General features: G+C 39.0%; 1 protein-coding gene across 1 annotated transcript in view; it reads right to left on the bottom strand.

Annotated features, from left to right (window-relative positions):
- Window positions 1–23962, bottom strand: part of CCT4 (chaperonin containing TCP1 subunit 4) — a 377714-nt gene that overhangs the window by 353342 nt on the left and 410 nt on the right. The gene's annotated exons all lie outside the window — the stretch shown is intronic.

A 23962-nucleotide genomic window follows, 5' to 3' on the forward strand; every position in this document is an offset into this window, starting at 1 on the left:
TTTACTCCAATGTACAGAATTATTTCATTGCAAATTTTCTAGTGCAGCAAAAACCATCCCTGATACATATCAAATAAGCCAATACAAATTGGAAAACAAAGAACAAGTTTCTCATCTCCCTGGAGATAAGACTATCTGCTGGAAATATTCTCCCAGATGTTTCCACCTCAACTGTGATTATACAACAAGGCAGCACTAATCGGAGGATAAAAAGGAACAGGTCCAATCCTTTGAAAAATGAAGGGACTTTTTAGGCCTCTCAAACCTAATACCATGCCCCGATGAACTTCGATATTAGGCCCCTTTAAACAAGAAGCATCAACAACAAACCTAATACCACCAGGGTTAGAAAAGAACAAAAGCTGACCAAGGGAGGTCAGATAGAAAAGATGAGTCTTCCCAGCCAAACTTTGCAACATTTCCTTAACATTACTATTTTACAAGTATTTTCATTGTGGGTCCGTATTGAAATTCAATATGATTCTTAAAATACAAATGTTTACTTGACCAAACCACCTATTCAATACATGTAATTATTTAGAGTTAGGACTTAAATCCTTGTTACAATTGTCTAATTGGGACATGTTTCACCTGTTTCTTGGGATCATCAGCCATCAACTGCACCTCAAAATCAAATCAGGATCCTCATTATGTTCAGAAATGTACAACTGGATTCTACAATTACAGTCATAAAATCTAATTTACAAATTCTTGTTTTGTTTGTAAACAGCTATGGCAATAGAACATATAAAACTAACAGCTTGGCTGTGATAGTGACTTAACTAATTCTAAGTACAATGAATAAAAATATTTTACAATTTAGTGACAATTACACTGGATTCATCTAAGCTTAAATGTCTAAAATATCTCAAACTTCTTTCAGTTCGAGATTATTCGAAGAAGATTATTTGAAACACACTTATAACCTTCACCTACAAAATCTGGTTAAAATCATGTTATGATTGTAATTGAGAACAACATAAGAATCCTTTAAACCTTTTACGTCATGGAAAAACAATGTACAGCAGAACCCTGTTTATCCGCAATAAAGGGGGCGGAGCCACTTCGGTTGACAAGTTTTTTCGGATGACACTTGGTAAATATTTTCGGAAGTTAATGTTGAAATGAAAATGTATAAACTCTTAAGCAAAGATGCATACTGTATATTAACATAAAAATATTTACATAATATCACTCATTGTATAGAATCAGTGATTTTCTTCTGAATATTTTTGGTGCAGAGCTGTCGTGCAGCTATGTCGCGCCAACATTTGATCAACCTTACATCAGCTGGTGTAGATGCATTGCTTTGTTCACAAAGCGCAAAGCAATCTGAAATAATGAAACCATTTTTGTTACTAATGAACTGAAAAATGTATACAGTAATTTTATTACAGTACTGTAATTAAAGCGTGTGGTACTGTATTTTAATAACAATTCTAAATCAATCTTACCATCACCTGCTGTAACTCAATTCTCAGAACTGCTATTGTCAAGGTCGGAGTCGTCTGCATAATCTTCATGAATAATAACATACATACATTATAGACTGGTATGCCTTTCAGCATTCAGTCCGCAAGCCTCTGAGAATTTACTAAACGTCGCCACAATCCTCAATTTGCAACTAGTGTTGTGGCCTCATTTAGTTCTATACCTCTTATCTTTCAATTATTAGAAACCGAGTCTAACCATCGTCGTCTTGGTCTACCTGTACTTCTCTTACCCTCCATAGCAGAGTCCATTATTCTCCTAGGTAACCTATCCTCCATTCGCCTCAGATGACCCCACCACCAAAGCCGGTTTATGCGTACAGCTTCATCCATCGAGTTCATTCCTAAATTAGCCTTTATCTCCTCATTCCAAGTACCCTCCTGCCATTGTTCCCACCTGTTTGTACCAGGAATCATTCTTGCTACTTTCATGTCTGTTACTTGTAACTTATGAATAAGATATCCTGAGTCCACCCAGCTTTTGCTTCCATAAAGCAAAGTTGGTCTGAAAACAGACTGATGTAAAGATAGTTTCGTCTGGGAGCCGACTTCCTTCTTACAGAATACTGTTGATCGCAACTGCGAGCTCACTGCATTAGCTTTACGACACCTTGATTCAATCTCTCTATATTACCATCATGGGAGAACACACAACCTAAATACTTGAAATTATCGACCTGTTCTAGCTTGGTATCGCCAATCTGACATTCAATTCTGTTGAATTTCTTATCTACTGACATCAATTTAGTCTTCAAGAGGCTGATTTTCATACCATACTCATTGCACCTATTTTCAAGTTCCAAGATATTACACTGCAGGCTTTCAGCATAATCTGCCATTAAGACCAAGTCTTAAGCATAGGCCAGACTGCTTACCACATTTTCACCTAACTGAATCCCTCCCTGCCACTTTATACCTTTCAGCAGATGATCCATGTAGACTACGAACAGCAAAGGTGAAAGATTACAGCTTTGTCTAACCCCTGTAAGTACTCTGAACCAAGAACTCATTCAACCATCAATTCTCACTGAAGCCCAATTGTCAACATAAATGCCTTTGATTTTAATAATCTACCTTTAATTCCATAGTCCCCCAATATGGCGAACATCTTTTCCCTCGGTACCCTGTCATATGCTTTCTCTAGATCTACAAAACAAACACAACTGCCTATTCCTCTCGTAGCATTTTTCAATTACATGGCACATACTGAAAGAATGATCCTCACAGCCTCTCTGTGGTCTGAAACCACACTGGTTTTCATCCAACTTCCTCTCAACGACTGATCGCACCCTCCCTTCCAAGATGTCAGTGAATACTTTGCCTGGTATACTAATCAATGAGATATCTCGATAGTTGTTGCAATCCTTCCAGTTCCCTTGCTTATAGATAGGTGCAATTACTGCTTTTGTCCAATCTGAAGGTACCTTACGAACACTCCACGCTAATTTTACTACTCTATGAAGCCATTTCATCCCTGCCTTCCCACTATACTTCATTTCAGGTCTAATTTCATCTATTCCTGCTGCCTTATGACAATGGAGTTTTTAACCATCCTTTCCACTCCCTCAAGCATAATTTCACCAACATCATTTTCCTCCTCCCCATGAGCTTGGCTGTTCGCAACACCACCAGGATGATTTCCTTTTACATTGAGAAGATGTTCAAAATATTCCCTCCACCTCTCCAGTGATTCCCTGGGATCTATGAGTTCACCTGAATTACTCAAAACACTGTTCATTTCCTTTTTCCCTCCCTTCCTAAGATTCTTTATTACTGTCCAGAAAGGTTTCCCTGCTGCTTGACCTAGCCTTTCCAGGTTGTTACCAAAATCTTCCCAGGACTTCTTTTTGGATTCAACTATTTGTTTCGCTCTGTTTCTTTCATCTAAGTACAAATCCCTGTCAGCCTCGGCCCTTGTTTGGAGCCATTTCTGATAAGCCTTCTTTTTACGTTTACAAGCTGCTCTCACTTCATCATTCCACCAAGATGTTCGCCTTTTCCCATCTTTACACACAGTTGTTCCCAGACATTCCCTTGTTTCTACTACAGCATCCCTGTATGCCACCCATTCACTTTCTATATTCTGAACCTGCTTACTGTCTACTGTTCGAAACTTCTCACTTATCATATCCATGTACTTCTGTCTAATTTCCTCGTCCTGGAGATTTTCTACCCTTATTCGTTTGCAGACAGATTTCACTTTCTCTACCCTAGGCCTAGAGATACTTAGTTCACTACAGATCAGATACTGGTCTGTATCATCGAAAAATCCATGGAAAACTCGTACATTCCTAACAGATTTCCTAAATTCAAAGTCTGTTAAGATATAGTCTATTATGGATCTGGTACCCCTAGCCTCCTATGTGTAGCGGCGAATAGCCTTATGCTTGAAGAATTTATTCGTAACAGGTAAACCCATACTAGCACAGAAGTCCAGCAAACGCTTCCCATTAACTTTCATATCTTCCCCACATTTACTAATCACCCTTTCGTATCCTTTAGTTCTATTCCTAACTCTCGCATTGAAATTGCCCATTAGCACTATTCTATCTTTGCTGCTGACCCTGACCATGATGTTACTCAATGCTTCATAAAACTTGTCAACTTCATCCTCATCTGCACCCTCACATGGTGAATACACAGACAATTCTGGTCCTAATTCCTCCAACTGACAAATCTACCCACATCATTCGCTCATTTACGTGCCTAACAGAAACTATGTTGCATGCAATGGTATTCCTGATAAAGAGCCCTACCCCAGACTCTGCCCTTGCCTTTCTAACACCCGTCAAATACACTTTATAATCTCTCTCTTCCTCGTTATCTCCCCTTACCCGAATATCACTTACTCCTAGCACATCCAGATGCATTCTCTTTGCTGACTCAGCCAGTTCTACTTTCTTCCATAAGCTCCATTAATATTGATAGCTCCCCATCCAATTCCATTTTGTTCACCAAGTTGTTTCCAAGGAGTCCGTCGCCTGTCAAATGGGAGTGGGAATCCGTAACTCCCATAGGTCTGAGGCTTGCTTAAAATGTTCTGAGCTTGGTAAATTCATGAAGCAGGATGCTACCCTACTTGCACATAGTCCAAGTGAGGATCTTTCCTCAAACGGGTTATGGACCACCGGTGAATTGTATAGTCTTGGCCGCCTCAGCACAAGGAGGGCCATGACTCAGAATATGTCCGAGATGTCGACTCCCATTCCATAGCAACTGGTATCCCGACTCTCAGGACCACTTACTAGGCCACTCAGCCGTTGCCCATGGTTCACGAACTAGGAGGTGACTACAGTAACCCACAAACTTTAATAATAATAATAATAATAATAATAATAATAATAATAATAATAATAATAATAATAATAATAATAATAATAATAATAAAGTAATAATAATAATAAAGTAATAATAGTTCCTGCTTGTTCAAGAAAAAAATGCACAACCTGTGACAAAGTTCGGTGAATGAAGTCAGAACGGTCGATCCAGCAACACTGGCAACACTGGCGATACACAACGCTCCACCTGTGTTGCAGCAGGTTTTGACCACTTGCTCCCAAAGTTGTTCAGTTGAGCATTGTGTGTGTGCCATGCAAGACCTGTTTGACACAGTGCGTGTTTAGTGCATTGGTTCTGAACTGCAAATAGGAACATGAACAACCAAACGATCAATGTACAGTTTTGTTTTAAGCTTGGCAAGACAACGAAAGAAACGCATGCGATGCTGGTATGTGTTTTTGAAAATCAAGCACTGTCCTTGAAGTGTGCGTACGAGTGGTTCCGTTTTCAAGGAGGCCGGGAAAGTGTTTCTGACAACTCCCATGGCGGAAGACCGGCGAGCGCCCTCAGTGACAAAAACATTGAGAAGGTGTGGGCATTAATCACGAATGATCGGCGATTAACTGTGCGCATGATAGCAGATGAACTGCAGATTAACCATGAATCCGTGAGAGACATCGTTACCCAGAAGTTAGGGAAGAGGAAAACGTGTTCTTGATCAGAAGCAGGCACCTTTAGAGGCTTCACAGGATTTTGTCGAAACTGCAGATGTGACACCTAATTTCTATAACTGTATCGTCACGGAGGATGAAACCTGGTGTCTCAGGTACGACCCTGAAACGAAAAAGCAAAGCATGGAATGGCGTTCTCCGGGATCCCCTTGTCGGTAAAGGGTCAGAGCCGAAAAGTCACGCATCAAACTCGCTTTGAAAGGAAAGAGATTTGACGATATTCCTGACATTCAACGAAACGTGACTAGGCTTTTGAACACCATCCCAAAGGAAGACTTCTTGCAAAGTCTCCACGACATATATCGCCGATCTCAGCCGTTCATAGTTATGGAAGGGGACTATTTCGAAGGACACGTGTATTTTGGCACAAGTCATAATATAAAAATATGGTTTGCCTAGTAGCTCTCAGTACATGTAGCAAGAGAATTACTAATATCGACGGCTAAGAACGAGAGGGTAAAAACAAAATATTAAAATATAATTTTGCAAGGGCATTTTGGTTAAGTGGGGTTTCGGTTAAGTGAAGTTCGGTTAACCGGGGTTCTAATGTATAAATATTGGTGTCATATGTAGCTGTCCATCATTAAGAGTATAATCCAGTATAAGATTAGACTGTCACAGGTTGTGCATTTTTTTCTTGAACAAGCAGGAACTATTATTACTGTATTATTATTATTATTATTATTATTATTATTATTATTGTTATTGTCCGACTCGTTGTCTGAACGGTCAGCGTACTGGCCTTCGGTTCAGAGGGTCCCGGGTTCGATTCCAGGCCGGGCCGGGGATTTTAACCTTCATTGGTTGATTCCAATGGCCCAGAGGCTGGGTGTATGTGTTGTCTTCATCATCATTTCATCCTCATCACGACGTGCAGGTCGCCCACAGGAGTCAAACAGAAAGACCTGCACCTGGCGAGCCGAACCCGTCCTGGAAATCCCAGCACTACAAGCCATACAACATTTTTCATTATTATTAATGTTTGTGGGTTACTGTAGTCACGTCCTAGTTTGTGAACCATGGGCAACGGCTGAGTTGCCTAGTAAGTGGTCCTGAGTCAGGATATCAGTTGCTATGGAATGGGAGTGGGCATCTCAGACAAATTCTGAGTCATGGCCCTCCTTGTGCTCAGGCGGTTAGGACTATACAATTCACCGATGGTCCATAACCCGTTACAGGAGAGATCCTCACTTGGACTATGCGAAACCTTAAATAAATTTAATTTACAACCTAACCACATAATGTGTTCTTTCGACATTACCAACGTGTATTTGAACATCCCGCTAAGGAAACTATAGAAATCATACAAAATAATCTTACCAAACACAGCACCTTATAGAAATATAAGAATGCTTAAAATGGCTAAATTTCGTTCTTCATAATAATTATTTCATTTTCAACAAGATATACACACAAGAAGGTCTAGCCATGGGAGATTCCATCTCTGGAATACTCGCCGAAATTTATACAGATAAGCTCGAAAATAGTAAAATAACAAATAGCATTAACGGATTGTGTCTTTGGCTACGCTATGTCGATCACACATTAACAATAATAGATAAAAATTGCAACAATAGTGAAGACATACTAACCTACTTAAATAGCCTAGACAACTGCATCAAGTTCACCAAAGAGGACGAGGACAATATTTTTATCAATTTTCTCGACATTACAATTACCAGGACCTTAAACAAATTCGGTTTCCAAATTTGCAGAAAACCTTCATTCACTCCAACAACCATAAAACAAAATTCTCTTCACCCACAGTCACACAAACAAGCCTCATTTTACAGCTTAGTGTTCAGAGCGCTAAAAATTCCCATGTCAACCGCCAACTTGAAAAAAGAAATAGCTATTTTCAACGGATACAATCCCTCAATCATACATAAAATAAATAAAGTGAAATTTTAACTGACCACGAACCTCTCCGCAATGGAAAAAAACAAATCAAAGTACGCAACTTTTACCTATACTAATCCCATCATACATCAAATCGCTACCCCTTTAAGGAAACATATTAAGATAGCCTTTAAGACCCAAAATTCAAATCAAAAGTTATTCTTCAACCACAACAAGATAAACTCGGACAACAAATTTTCGGGTTCCGGCATTTACAGACTGAAATGCGCCGAGTGCAATAGTTCGTACATCGGTCAAACCGGAAGAAGCTTCACAACTAGATATGCAGAACATTTTAATGCCCAGAAACACAAACACTCAGCTATGAGCATCCATATGAAGGACACAGGACACAGTTTCACCACAATCGAACAAGATCTCCAAATTTTAAAAAGACTAGATAAAGGCAGACTCATGACCGAGTTCGAAAATTTGTACATTTTCTTGGACCAAAGATACAATAGTAATAAAAACTTAAATGATCCAATAGACAACCGAAGCCATCTTTATGAACAATTAATAATTTTGTTCAACAAGTTAAATCTGAAAGACAAAAGATTAGTTAACGTCCTCAAAACAACCTCTTCAAGCACCCCCACTAAGCCGTTCAATTTATCACGCCCCTGTTCTCCCTCCAATACACACAACTCCTTCCGATGCGCCAATCACAGGCCCACAGCCCCACCTTCTCAGGCACACTCCCCTCCACCAAGACGTCACACGTACAATATGAAGAGCAAGACATTAGAGACAGCCAGTGCTTCAAAAACCTCTTAGCAATAAGGTAACAGCCCAACAACACTTAAGGTAAGTTTTTAACTTCACAGTCTCAATTCTCCAACGCATTCATTCTCTCTCTTTTTCCCGTCATTTCACTAAACTAATTAAGGAATTATCCTTCCTTTCAAATTTCACATACGTAAGACAGCTCAACATTAATTACATTGGACAACGTTTTGACTGTTGCCCATTCAACCAATAAAACTAAAACCCCATACTTCAACATAAACACACTGAGAAACTTAAAAACACTAGTCAATAGGGAAGATTTAAGACATTTCAACCGCCCACATTCAAGCCATTATTTTTACTGTTTTTCAACAAGGTTCGTTTTGAATCAAATATCAACTGTTGTTTACATGCACTAGGCACTCCGTCTTCATAGAGTGTCCAACGGAGGTGATTAGCCCATAGATACTTCGACGAACTATTTTGTTTGAGTCTAAAATATAATTAGTCAACATAAACATCCAAGTTGAATTACGACGTAATGCAACATTTTTACAAGAGCTGATCATAAATCACATACAAAATTTCACGTCTTGAAGCCATTTCTGATTAGACTGCACCAGGACCGTAATATTGAGGTCCGGAGTATTTTTTTTTCCCCCATGGAAATTAATACAAATTTGGAATGTTTTTTCCACATTATTTTACAACGTAAAATATACGTACAGTAAAGTGCAATTATATGTATTCCGCATTCATTCGTAACATTTGTACATAAATTTTAAACTGTCTTCGAACTTAGCACCAAATAAGACCAACTACCATTATTGTCAATACTGTACATAGGACGGCCTTGTTTTGAGTGAAAATTCACGAACGTGTTCACTAGTGTAACATTTTTTTAATTAATTTTGATATTTAGTTAATGATAAGATCTTGTAAATGTTTTTTAATGTATTCACTCGGGTAACATTTTTGTAATTTCCAACCTGACGTCTGGTAGAATTTTGAGGTATTTGATATGACTGATGATGCCCCACAGAAGGGGCGAAACATGTCTCAACGATTTTTAACGACGTTTAACTAATATGTTAACATCTTGTATTGTATTGAATAGGTTGAGTTAAAATAAATCTCATATTATTATAAATTAAGATTCTTTCAATACGGAAAAAATTATTTTCATTACTTGTAACCTCCTCCTTAGTCTCTTTACTTCTCTGTTATAATATAGGGAGTTGTTTCTATTCGTTACCACCTTTAAAAGATATATACCTACTTTCACATTCCTCAACAACTGCTTTAAACCCATCCCACAGTTTGATTACATTTTTATTTAGTTTTTTTTTTTTTTTTTTTTTTTTAACTGCATGATCATCTTATCAGCCATATGCAGGGTGTCCACCAAATCCAGATTTTAAAATTCCCTGACATTTGCCTGTTTTCCAGTCATAAAAACCATTTTTCTCCCTGACACAAAATGACAAAAAACAAAATTATAAAGGAAGTATCAGTAATATTAAAATACATTTTAAAAACCTAACATCCAAAAAAATAAATGAGCAATTCATGTGCATATTAAATTTCAAAACTTGGAAGTTTAACTTAGTCTAATTAAATTCACCTTAAGTTTTGCAAAAAAATGTATTACCATTACTGCTTCAGCGAAGAAATTTCTTCGTAGCCACCAATGACTGCCTAGCTTCTGCCATTACCCTCCGCTTCTTTTCTTCTAATTCTTTGAGTAACAAAGCGGCCTTTCTCTTATTTTTTTTGCAAAGAATCTTCTACTTTCAAGGCTTCACACTTCTCCTTTAGATTTTGAACATACAAAGCATGAGCACTCCTTGCAGCATGGAGCATGTTCTTATTAATGGAGACTTTTTCAATTCCACCAGGGTTTGGGATAGCATCATATTATTCTTTGTGCTACAAGGGATACTTGTGTTTCTCTTCTATAATTTCTTTATTAACAGGAAAACCACGTTCAAGTGAAGCATTTCCATGAAACAGTATTAGTATCATTTTGAGAAATGAAGCCAACTTTTTATGTTTTCAAATTTACTGTTCGAAAAACAGTGCGAAACCAAAAGTGATCTAACCTCTCCTCTTTAGAATAGAAAGAATTCACTTCTTTCAAAGTATCGTTCTCACAAACAGAAGTGAACTTCCTTTGTTCATGATCGTCTTCATTACCCGAGATCCATTTGTTTTCCACAAAGGCTCTTAAAGCTATCCTTAGCAGTCTGCTGCTTAGAGGCTACTTGGCTCCACTTGGATCGAAACAAGAAATTAATTTAGTCAGTTTATATGCTAGTGGTGAGCAGATGTGGCCAACAGCTGGTAACTGCAGATGATGACGATATGCCAGCGGTGACCTTTCCAGTAACTATTTGCACAAAGCTACCATTCCTCTTAGACAATCTGTGCAAAACACTAATATATCATTTAATCCAGGATTGCCATGAAGTGCTGCTTTAGCAGCATAACCTATGTCAATTTTAGATGCAGGCAGAAGATTTTCTTTACTGTCTAAATTCGTTTTAGGACATTTTCTGAAGACTCCAGTGACTCAGACTTAACAAACCTTGTCATGACATTTATCATCAATGAAAGATTCATAAAGGAGTGATGCAAATGGAAGATCTGTCTGAAACTTTTAGGAATGGTTCCAAATCTCCAACAAGTGATAATAAAAATGACAACTTGGCCTTAAGAAGCTTATCTTTAAGTGAAGTTTATACTATTTTGAAGCTGTTACAGCTTGGGATTTTCTTGTCTCTGTTTGTTCCTTCCACATATTTTTCGACATTAGGTAGAATATCTATAGCATGTTCAATAACTTGAACATTTTCAAGCCATCTTATAGCACAACATTTCGAAGGAAATACGTTTGAACCTGAATAATGTGTATAATCAGCACAACGTGCAGGACCGTAGCAAAACAAGAAGTGAAGAGCATGAAGAAACTCTGCAATATTCCACTGGGTTATATGAATTGTGCACAGTATGCAAGCCACAAGATCCAATGTTCAATACAATAGGAGCATCTAGATCATTAATAAATTACCAAAATCCTGAAGGAACTTTTTATTATCACTTGGACCATCCAGTGAAATTTGTAAGTTCTTTTTAGATACAGTCCCTGCTGTGCTTGTAAAAAACCATTTAACAAATCTGAGGAGGTAGAATGACCAAGAAACATGGAATCAATATAATAAATGCATACTTCATTAAGTATCAGGATTGAAACAATGAACTACAGGATCCATTTGGCCCGTCTGAGAAACTTTATTCAGTGACTCGTCAAACCCAACGGTGAAATGTGTGCACTTACTACCCATCTCAAGATCTTGTTTATGGAAATAGAGAGCTAAACCATGAGTGATTGTATACGCAACTTTTGTTCTGTGCAATTGAACTTTCGAAGCTGTTTCAGAGTCTTGAAACATTACTGGAAACAAACGTAAACTAGCTTCACTGGCACGTAGAGAATGGTGTTGGATGACAGTATGCATGCACCATATAATCTCAGCTTTGGTTATTTGCTCTCTTGAGAGATAATTCTGTAGACATCTCATCTCTGGTGAACCTTCTTTAATGGAAGAGGAGGAAGAAGTGGTCATATGTGATAAGAGTTCGTTGTGGTAGCTGTGGCAGGCAGAAGGAAACTCGTGCGCGGCCAGGTATTATCTTCTGAGTTTAAGCCTTGTGTTACTTCACTATTCAAATGTTCCTTTTTAAAATAACTTGAAAGGGATGATGAGAACTCGCTGAACACGACACTGATGGCATGCTTCTTTCCTCCCATGTGACTTTTTAACGCCTGCTTCCCCTGTTGCTAAGAAAAAATAATTTTTTAGATACTATGCAATATGCTGAAAATTTGTCTTGAGGCATGGGTTTCAACCATGTTCTGAAAGTATCATCAAGCAGCCACCTTTCATTAAACAAAGTTTTCCTTGGCTTTGATGATATTATTAGCTATTGATATTACTGGTTATTTCACATTCGAGATCACACTTTAGTAACTTTTCATTACAATTTATTCCTGGCATAAAAGACATGCCCTAGATTAATGTTATAAAAACTGAAAAATGTGTTTCTATTACACGGATAAATATGGTATGTCAATTTTATCTGGCAAAAGAACAAATTTCCAGATTTTTTCCTGAATTCCCTGACATTTCCAGGTTTTCCCGTTATTTATCGAATTCCCTGACATTTCCCTGTTTCCCAGGTTTTCCATATGGGTGGACACCTTGATATGGTACTACCTAATACACCTACATTTATGACCTTCCTTTCTATCATTTATTTTTAACTATGACAAAAGTGGCTTCGTGATCAGTAATACCATCTATTAGTTTGGTTTCTCTATAGAGCTCATCTGGTTTTACCAGCACCACATTTCAAATTTCTCCCCTAAAGTTGTTTTCATCATTTTCTGATTCAACAGCTGTCCTTCCCAGATTAACTCATTTGCTATTTTGCCATTAATGCTTTCACGGACCGTACTTATAGACATGATATTGTATAGGCTATTGGGCTTTTGCCGTGTCAAGAAAATAAGGTGAAATTCTTAACGTTTCACGGAAGACTGTGTTCTGCGTCCTCAGAAGAATTCTTGACTGTCCACCAGAAAGGCTTCTTAAACAATGACACTTGAATTTGAAACATTATAATAGAAGTAGAAGTGGAAATGGTACGTTCATTCACCACCAGATGGACCCCAGGACGTGGCACAACGCTAGCGTTCGAAGCGAAAGCTGACCGAACCATCACAATCAGACTAAGCGGTTCACATATCGTGTTTGCTTAACATATGACAGGTGTAAGACATAGACATAAGCCTGGAATGAAACATCTGGCGATGAGGAACGTACGAATTTGGAAAAACACCGAGACGAAATAACAATAGTGAAGGGGCAGGGAAGGGAACTACCTACGTAAATTCTTAATGGCTGGCAACCAGGTATTAGTTGATAGCCAGTGTCCCTGTTGAAATTGTTAGGATTTCTACGTATTTCCACAGCTTTCCATATAATCCTGGACCTGTAGTATCTAGTGTGGGTAAGAAATCGAACATCTTGGAACATGACATCATGACCCGACGATAGAGCGTGCTCAGCTATTGCCGATTTGTCATGTTGGTCGAGACGAATATTACGTTCATGTTCTTTGATACGGAAATTGACATTTGGTAAATTGAGATCACCCACTTCAATCACATTCCTTTCTCAATCGTTTCCCACATAGCTGATTTATCTTATCAAATAATTCTGAATCAGCATCCACATCACCCTTTCTAGGTCTGTTCACTTCAAAAACATTGGGTTGCCTATTATCTTTAGAGTTTATTACTGTTTAACTTATCAATTTAAAAGGGAATCACAATCAGAGGTTATGGACCATGAAACATATGACAAGTGACAGTCCAGTAACTGAACTTCACAATTCTTGCCAACCAGCAATATCTGATTATACATGGGATAATAGCCCTGGAGTTATAGGTCACTTTGACTACATCCATATCAGAATAACTTGTCCCAATCCTTAGAGGGCTGTCACATACACCATCCGGGAAGGATTCAGTAACCTAACATTTACTGCCATGGAAGTACACACAACAGTGATACTACAAAGTAGGTTGGGGGTGTGTGGTGATTTTTTTTCTTCTTCTCAGATAATCATTGTACGAATTCACGTAAGTTTTCGGCAGCTGTGAGATAGAAGGCAAGGACTGAGAAGAAAGAGCCATGGCCAGCTCCAATATTTGCCTGGTGTAAAAATGGGGAAGCTACGGAAAACTATCTTCAGGGCAGCCGATGGTGCATTTCGAAACTATGATCTCCAAAATGCAACCACAAAAGTGATATTCTTATCTCCTACCACAAAATCTGGTTAGTAGGTCTATACAGGGTTATTCACCTAAGATGTTACACAGAAACAATGTCTAAACCATTAAAGATATCTGTATTCTGTTTTCATATTCTAAATGATACCCAGTGCCTTGTAAAATAACGTGCTACTTATTCCCATGGAGTGATTAACAACCGAGATATTGATACTAACTCCATATTTTTAAATGAAACGCCATGAAAACAGCTTGCCTAAAAGTACAATCAAGTACAAGTTCAAATATGTAAGTATTTTCAAAATCGGACTGTTACTTTTTGAGATATCAGTAAAAACCGCATTTGGGCTTTTGCATGCCCATCAGACAGCGTGCAGTCCGCCAAGGACGTATAGGCACGCAAGCTGTTTCCTGGCATCGACTCCAGCCACAGAGCAGATACCAGGTATATACTGTAAACTATCGTACACATTATGTGATGTACCGTAATATACCCTGTGTATGCAACATTATTGTATGACTGGTGAACACACAACGGGGAAGGGGAAGGGAGATTAAAGTTTCTTTGTTTTGTTTTGAAATCAATGTGTAACAGGTTGCGCTCAGTTTGGAGTCTTTCCCCACAGATGGGAATGGGAAGGATTTGGAAAGGACATCGGCCGTGACCTATCTCAAAGGTACTAATCCGGTATTTGCCTGGTGTTTAACATGGGACACCATGAAAATCACTTTCAGGTCGGGCGAGGCAGGACTCGAATCCGAATGCACGCTATTATATTATTCATTTGCTTTTCTAGATCTTCAGGTGTCCTGTGTTATGTTTAATCCTTTTAAAAACATCAACCCTCCTTGTTCTGTCATGAGTTCGCCTGTCACACATTTTGCAAACCCATCACATGTGTGTGATATGCTTACATGCCTGGTATCCATTCTGCGGCTATAATCACACCCAGGAAACTGCTTGCGCACCAATATGTCCTTGCCCGACTTCAAGCTGTCTGATGTGGCATGCAAAACCGCGCATGTTGTTCTGACTGATATCTCTAAAAGTAAATGTCCGATTTTGAAAATACTTACATATTTGAACTTGTATGCAGTTGGACTTTTAGGCCAGCTGTATGAATGTGTGCCGTTCCATTTTAAAATATGGAGTTACTATGAATATCTCTGATATTAATCGGGCCGATGACCTTTGATGTTAGGTCCCTTTAAAAAACAAGCAAGCCTAGGATATTAATCAACCCATGGGAATACGTAGCACATTAATTTATAAGCCCCTGGGTCATTCACGAATATGAAAACAATACCGATATCTTTTAATGTCTTAGACGCTATTTCCGTGTAACATCTTAGGTGAATAACCCTGTATCGCCACCAAATTACTTAATTCTATTCCTTTCTTTACAATAATTCTACAGTTCAACATAACACTTATGTAATCGCTACTTGACTGCCAGTTCCCTGTTCCCTTATCACCACTCCGTAACGCCACCCAGTTTCCCTGAATGTACCTCCTTATAACCCTCCTAAACAAGTTTTGGCAGTGGTAAGGAAGTAGGAGGCTGGAAATAATAATACTAATAATAATAATACTAATACTAATACTAATACTAATACTAATACTAATACTAATACTAATAATAATAATAATAATAATAATAATAATAATAATGCATTGAAAATTACTCTTATTCAACACTCCATTTTGAATATTTTCAGGTACCAAAAAAAAGGATTTTTAGTGGTTTTATGGGTAATATTGGTAATAATTACTCATAATGAAGTAGGAGGATGTATTTATCATAGCCATCTTTGTTTCCAGAAGTGTTATGGGATAGACTGGTCACTTTGACTTTAGAACAAAGCATGAAAACTTACAGTAGGTGAGGAAAGAATGGAAGTTACAACGCATATCATGGAAGTTACAAGTTTTGTTTATGTTATTGATATACGACAATATATTTTCGTAGGTTATGGTATGGTGTTGAGAAGAGCAATGATTTGGGGACAAGCACAGGAATTAGTGATATATCCAATAGTAATAAGAGCCACATTATGAAACCTAGATATCTTCATTTCAACACTTACTAAAAAATGTATAATTTTTAATTTATAAATTGGCTTAAATTTTTTTAAATCATTAACATGAACTTTTTAAGAAAAGAATATTCATCAGAACATGAATTCTGCTCCTGAATAAAATCCTTAGACTGCAATGTCCTTCCCCTTATAACATTAGACCACTTTCTACAATTCCCCCTTTTCTTTCCCATCCCTGATGAACACCTTCCATATCCCGTACATTGTTTTGAGGGAGGCTTACATTCCTTGCTTTCTTCTGAGAGAATTCTAATTATCTCCCTCAAACTCTCCAACTCCTCCCTCACACTCCTTAATGCCTGGCCACACCCAAGGTTCCTATACCTGCATTCATTAGCCATTCGTTATGAAATAATGAAAAGTAAAGATATTAAATTATTCTATGAAAAAAAAAAAAAAAAAGCAAAGGAAATAAATAGTCTAGGGTAGTACATAATGATCACATGACAAAAAGGTATACTATTAGGGTTGCCACTTTTTGATATAAGAAATAGGCCTACAGGAAATTTATTTAAAAATACAGGATTTTTCACAAAAATAAGGGACACTTCATAAATAATAGAAAATAAAATGTTAGGTACCAATTTCAATTAGATTATTCAGTAGAGTCTCACTTAACCGACCTTTGCTTATCCGACACTCTGTGTTATCCGACACTGGTAGGCTTAATTTGAACTTTAGGAGGATGCAATTCTGGGACACGGGGTGTGGAGGGTGCGACTGTGGGACAAGCACTGGCAGGCATGCGGTAGGATTGTTCAATGTAGTACTGGTTGGGTGCGGATGTTATAGTTTTCATATCCTCTGTGAGTATGGCGAGTAAACGTAACAGAGTGATTGTTTCTGTGGAAGACAAGTAGAGTGGATTAAAGAGACTGGACAAAGGGGAAGCTCTCCAAAAAATGGCTTCAGATTATGGTGTTGGACGTGTTACAGTGGGAGACTGGAAATATACGAGGGAATAAATTGAAAAGTGGTGCTCTACCAGAGCAACAAATGATGCCCTGAAAATTAGAAAAAAAACAATGAAAAATGTGAGTACGAAAAAGTAAGTGAAGCACTATTTCTTTGATTCACTAAAAACCAGGAAAAGGGCTTGTCAATATCTGGCCACATTTTGCAAGAAATGGTGGTGTATATCCAGGAGTTTAATAAAGGGACCCTAATTTTACTGCCAGTGCTGGGTGGCTTGATCGGTTGAAAAAGCGGTACGGCATTGGGCAGCTTAATATCTGTGGAGAAAAACTGTCAGGTAAATCCGATGAGGTTGTGAAATTTAAAAGAAAATTTCAAGAAATAATTCTTGCTGAAGGATTATCCGGTGATCAGATTTTTAAGTGTGATGAGACTGGGCCAAATTTCACGATGCTGACATCAAAACTCTTGCAGCCCAAGCCAAGACGTCTGCACCTGGCTACAGGCGTAGTAAGAAAAGAGTACTGCGTCTACTGTACAATTGAATTAATAAGTCAATAAATAGAATCCCATAAAACATAGTACGTAATACAGAATAGCCTTCCTGTTTGTTTTAGTTAATTTTCAAAGTTATTCTGTATTATCCGACATTTTCGGTGATCCGACGTACTCCAGGTCCCGTTTAAGTCGGATAATCGAGACTCTACTGTAATTAGTTTCATTATCAGAATAAGATCATTATTGAAATTTGTAAGAGAAACTAAATTAAACTCTTAACTGTAGGCCTACAATGCATCTGACATGTAAACACTGATGTGTTCGATGAACTTTGAACCTTTCACAATTTACGCAGATTTAGTCTCAAACAGCACAAACAATAACGTTGGAAATTTGAATGGAAGACCTACGAAAGTACGCGGCAGAAAACTATATACTATACTAAAATAACCCAGCATGCTCGGCTTTACCATCAAATGGCGAGACATCACGATATTTCCTTCTTCTGAGACTCTAAAGAGAAAGACTTAATGGAGCTACTTTGAACTTCAATGGCGCTCAAATAAAAAAAAAAATTTAGATACAAAAGAAAAGACAAACACTCGTTTTTACGGGACAACAGTTCATAATACGGGACACAAAAATTTCACCTCAAATACAGGATGACCCGTACAATACGAGACAGGTGTCAACCCTATATACTATACTACAATACTACTGAGTCGTATTATAAGTTATTATATTTTCATCCTACTATTTTCTAAAAGAATGAAAACTGCCATTACTTACTGAACATCTAAAGGAATACACAAGAATTACACAATTCAAATTGCAGTTAAGCCTATCCTAATTACAACAGAATTCTAGTAAGAGGGTTTCTACAGAGATAATTCTACAAATACACTGTTTGTAGAAAGCGAAACACTCAGAAGCAATGGTCTGAAACACGCCAAAATCAGAGGACATATAGAACAGTGGAACCATAATAAGTGTTTTAAATTGCAAAGAGATGGCATGCACGTAGACCCAGCAGTGCCCTTCTGTGTGCGACCAGCCAGGGCAGTGTTACGCAACGCTCAGTCAGTACGGAGCCCTCATACGAAATGGAAACGTATACCTAAGTGCCACTATGCCTCGCCGACATCACAGGAGGGAATATCAGCATGTGAGCGAGTTCGAACGGGGCAGAATGATAGAGCTCCTGGAGATGGGTCTGTCGTTCCGTGACACTGCGGCTCGTACATGGTACACTGCTTCAACAGTGAGGCGTATGTGGAACCAGTGGAGAGAAGAGGGCCGTACACAGTGCCAACAGGGTACTGGACGACACAATGTGACCACAGCTTGAGATGACAGCCACCTTGTCCGCTTGGCCGTAACGGACAGAAAAGCTTCGTTCACGGTGTTGGCTTGAAGTTGGAGCACTGTAATGGGTGTGGGGATGTCTGCATCGACGGTTCGACGCCGTCTTCTGAGGGCCGGACTGGTGGCACACATGCCATTGTGGCGGCTTCCATCGACCAGCAACCACCAACACCGTAGACTGCAATCGGCACGTGAACACTGACACTGGCGTGCTGAGAGGCAAAATGTAGTGTTTTCGGATGAGTCCTGCTTCAACTTGTCCTACAGTGATGGCCGCATTCGTTTTACACGCCGCCGTGGTGAACGCCATCGGGAAGACCGTATTGTTGAGCGGCATAGCGGACAAACGCCAAGTGTGATGGTTTGGAGCGCAATTGCCTATAACATGCGATCTCGCCTCTTACGTCTTGAGAGCAATCTGAACAGCTACCGCTACATCAGGAAGGTTTTACAGCCCGAGGCACTGCCCCTCCTGCAGGCCGTTCCAGACGCCATATTCCAACAGGACAATGCCCAACCGCATGTGGCGAGGAATAAGCAAGCCTTCTTTGAAGAACGACGGATACCGCTGCTTCCATAGCCTGCCTGTTCGCCGGATATGTCACCCATTAAACATGTCTGGGATATGGTCGATCGGCACCTTGTTCGTTCAGGTCCTCCTGCAGCCACTGTTGTTGATTTTTGGACGCGCCTACAAACCGCGTGGCAGAGTATTCCCCAACAGCATATTTAGGCGCTCTTTGATTCCATGCCACGACGGCTAGCGGCTCTGATTGCAGTGCGTGGGGGTGCTATGCCGTACTGAATTTCCACGGTCACCTTGCATGTACAGTTCTGTAATTGTAATCATTTGTCTTGTCATATCCCTAATATGTGGAATAAATTGCATTGTGATCACAGCTCTCGGTCTTGGTGTTTCACTTTCTACAAACAGCAGTGTATTTCACAATAATAAAATAGGCACGCTAATTTCTAGTAAAGTAACTACACTACAATAATTTTTAAACTGCGTTCAGATGTATCCTATTTATAATAGGTTATTACTAAGCACAAACTGAAAAAAATAATGTCAATTAAATTTTGAAATTTGCAAGAAATACTCCAGGATTACTAAGATTATTATTGTTGCCATTGATGCTTTCACGGCCCGTGCTTATAGACATGAAATAGGCTTTTGGGCTTATGCCGTGTCAAGAAAATAAGGTGAAATTCTTTACGTTTCACAGAGAAATGTGCTCTGCGTCATCAGAAGAAAATCTCGACTGTCCACGAGAAAGGCTTCTTAAACAATGAGCTTTTGAATTTAGACGTTATAATAGAAGTGGAAATGGTATGTTCATTCATAACCAGATGGCTCCCTGGACGTGGTACATCACTAGCGTTGGAAGCGGAAGCTGACGGAACCATCAGAATCAGTCTAAGAGTCACATAACATGTAGATAACATATGACATTGACAGGTGTATGACCTTGACACAAGCCTGGAATGTAACATCTGGCGATGAGGAACATACGAATTTGGAAAACATTGAAATGATATAACAATAGTGAAGGGACAGGGAAGGGAAGGGAAGGGAACTACCTACGTAAATCCTTAATGGCTGGCAACCAGGTATTACTTGTTTGATTTACTAAACAAGAATATGTTCTCAAACCAGTCCTAAAATTTGTTCACATTCATTTCGCCGTGATGACAATGGATGGACTCTGAAGAAACAGCATACGACAATGGAACCTGGACTGAACCCCAGTATTGGATGACGAATTACGGTTTCTGTCCAAAAGTATAGTTTAGATGCTGGGGCAAATATTTCCTATATCTCCTAACAATTCCTGTTATACAAGTGCCCAGCTCATAGAGATGGCATACAAGTGGTACAGACATAAGATAATTGTCAACAAAGACTTCGTAACCCTTTAACCCTTGTCCAGGCAACCACCCATGACTAATTCACAACGATGTATCCCAGGTTTTAAAATACTGCCGCTGTCTTCTTGAGATGCAGCACCTCTGGAGGTAGCCAGCAGACATACCAATGGAGATCTGGGAGATTTACATGGAAAATATACTATGTAAACAGGACTTAACACCTACAATGGAAGGAGAAGTTAAACCATGCAGTCCTTTCACTAAAGAAGAAGTAAGGAAAGTGATCTCAAGTGCAAAATCTAACAAGGCGGCAGGCTCAGATGGTCTCTACAACGAATATCTGAAGACATCTCTCCCTTTCCTAGAAACAGTATGGTTAGAACTGATGTACAAGTGTCTGGAAACAGGAAACATTCCAAATGTATGGAGAAAATCAGTCATTAAGATGCTCTACAAAGGGAAAGGAGAAGTAGACAAACCGGAATCATATCGCAGAGTGGCTCTTGAATCAGCAGCTTTTCTAATAATAATGTTATTTGCTTTACGTCCCACTAACTACTTTTACAGTCTTCGGAGACGCCGAGGTACCGGAATTTAGTCCCGCAGCAGTTCTTTTATGTGCCAGTAAATCTACCGACACGAGGCTGTCGTATTTGAGCACCTTCAAATACCACCGGACTGAGCCAGGATCAAACCTGCCAAGTTGGGGTTAGAAGGCCAGTGCCTTAACCGTCTGAGCCACTCAGCCCGGCTGAATCAGCAGCTTTTAAGATTCTCACCAAACTGATAACTCAAGAGAATCAATAGAATAGCAGACCTGCTCCTCCCTAACGAACAGTTCGGATTTAGAGCAGGGAGATCGACTTTGATGGCAGTGGAATGCCTCCTGCAAGATATTCAAGAAACAACCAGAAAAAAGCAAGGCAAAATGTTCGTAATATTCATTGACTACTCCAAGGCTTTTAATACAGTACATAGACAAACTTGTTAGAAAACTAGAGGAAATCGTCAGTCGTACCCGGCTCACAAGGCTAGTTACCAACATACTTTCGGAGAACTATATTCAAATAAGCGACAATCTCTGCACATCAAGGTGGATCCGGCAGACAAACGGGGTATTACAAGGGGGCCCACTAAGTCCTCTGCTGTTTAATATCTTCACACAGGATGCAATAAAAGAAATTGAGAAGCAAACACGGAAGGTTAACGCGTACGTAAATGGGGACGACATGGCTATTGCGTCTGAGAGTTAAAGAGGAACTACAAGTTGCCATGGACTTAATCGTGGAATGGGCAGAAGGTAATAAAATGGACCTTAATGCGAACAAAACAGAATTGGTTGCTTTTAGGAGGGGAGGAAAATTATCTAAAGACAATTATATCCTGCGTAAATGACAAAAGTTACGAATTAGTAACCAATACAAATATCTGGGGATTACAATACAGGTAACAAGAACAACATTCACAATACACCTAAAGGAGAGAATCATCGCAGCTATACGAAGCATTAGTGATATTAAACACCTTCCACAGCTATCTTTGGAGACAGCCTTGACTCTGTTTAATATGAAAGCCTCAATTGCTACAATACGAAAGTTGTTCCAACAGCCATATATGGTCTAGAGCTAATATGGGAACACCTCTGGAAAGTCTGAAGGCTAGATTCTTGAAGAGAGTTCTATGTGTTTCTAAATATGCATTATCAAGACTAGTATACGTTCTTGCAAAGGAGACTTACTTCATTGAAGACATAAGACAGATTGTTAGTTTCAGCGACATGGAGTTACAGGGAGTTGCTACAAGAACTGCAAGCAAAGATGGCTATGATATGGGACGAGTTTTACTCAACTGCTGCAATGTTAAACAGTTCACACTTTAGGTAGATGAAAAATATACCTTTGTCTAGTATTGAAACGAGGAACATGTAATGGAATCAGCTCCAGTAATGTTGGGCAAGCCACTCTATTCGTCAGACACTTATGAAGAAAGAGGGCACTGGCACATCTGCGGCGTGAGTACAATGTCCTCATGCTCATAGTCTCTCAAAAAGACTCATAATCGGACGAAGACATAGAAATACCCAAACCCTTGTAGCTGATCCATTTCATGAACCTTATTTGGACTCTTTCCAAGTTTTGTATTAAATACTGCTGAGAAGGTAGCTACACCTCGCAACAGTATTCTAATGGTGACCTGATTAAAGTGCAAAACAAAGTTATTAGACTTCTAGGAGAAACAAAATTCGGCACAGTTTCTTTTCAGAAAACCAAGTAATTTAAACCCTTTCCTAGAAATCTTGTCTAAATGTTTCTCGAAGGAAAGACCGTAGCAGTTTGAAAGTGTCACACCAACATCATTTATTTCATTCACACGAGCTGTTTGGAAATCATATAAATGGTAAGGGTAATTTACTGGTCCCAACTTACGTGAAAATGTAATTGCATTGCATTTTGAAGTATTCAAAACAAGCAGCCACTTTTTACACCAGTTACTTAGGAGGTTTAAGCTAGACTGTAGCAACTTACATTCACCTTAAAAATCTGTAGATCGTCAGCATAGAGAAGACAATTACTGTGTTGTATAACTGATAGTATATCATTTATGAATATGACAAAGAAAAGAGGACCCAGTAAAGAGCCTTGGGGGACACCTGAAGTAGGGTGGTACGGCTTTGACAGAATACCATCAGCTTTTACGATGCAAACCCTATTAGTGAGTTAGCTTCTAATCCACTCCAAAGCACATCATCAAAACATACACAGAATGGGTAAAGTTCATTTTAATCCTAGATAACGCCACCGACATATCCTTCAGTTCTTAATGCCATTAATGATTATTTCAAAGTCTTGTGACGATAAAGTTGCGAGCTTAAAAAATAATAATAAACTTAACTTGAAGGAGTGTTTATATGGCTGGTGAGGCTTGGGAGAGTTTGACAGAAGAAAATGTAAAAAATGGATGGAAGAAATTAGTTTTACTTCCTCTTAAAACAATAATCGCTATCACCGAATGAAGTCGGGAAGGAAAGAAACGAAGTTATGAGGCCGGCAAAAGTGTAGCAATGCAACTTTTCAATGGATCCGGTGCACGCCAAGCCAGGCTGCCAACTTGCGTGTCGCTGGAGGTTAGTCTCTCAGCCGCCCCTTACATCAGCAAGACAAATCCCGGATGCACTCTATAGCCCCTATCCCACAGGACTCCATTGAACTGTAAATTCTGACCAAATAAGG

The sequence above is a fragment of the Anabrus simplex genome, chromosome 9 (assembly GCF_040414725.1).
Source record: "Anabrus simplex isolate iqAnaSimp1 chromosome 9, ASM4041472v1, whole genome shotgun sequence".
NCBI lineage: Eukaryota > Metazoa > Arthropoda > Insecta > Orthoptera > Tettigoniidae > Anabrus > Anabrus simplex.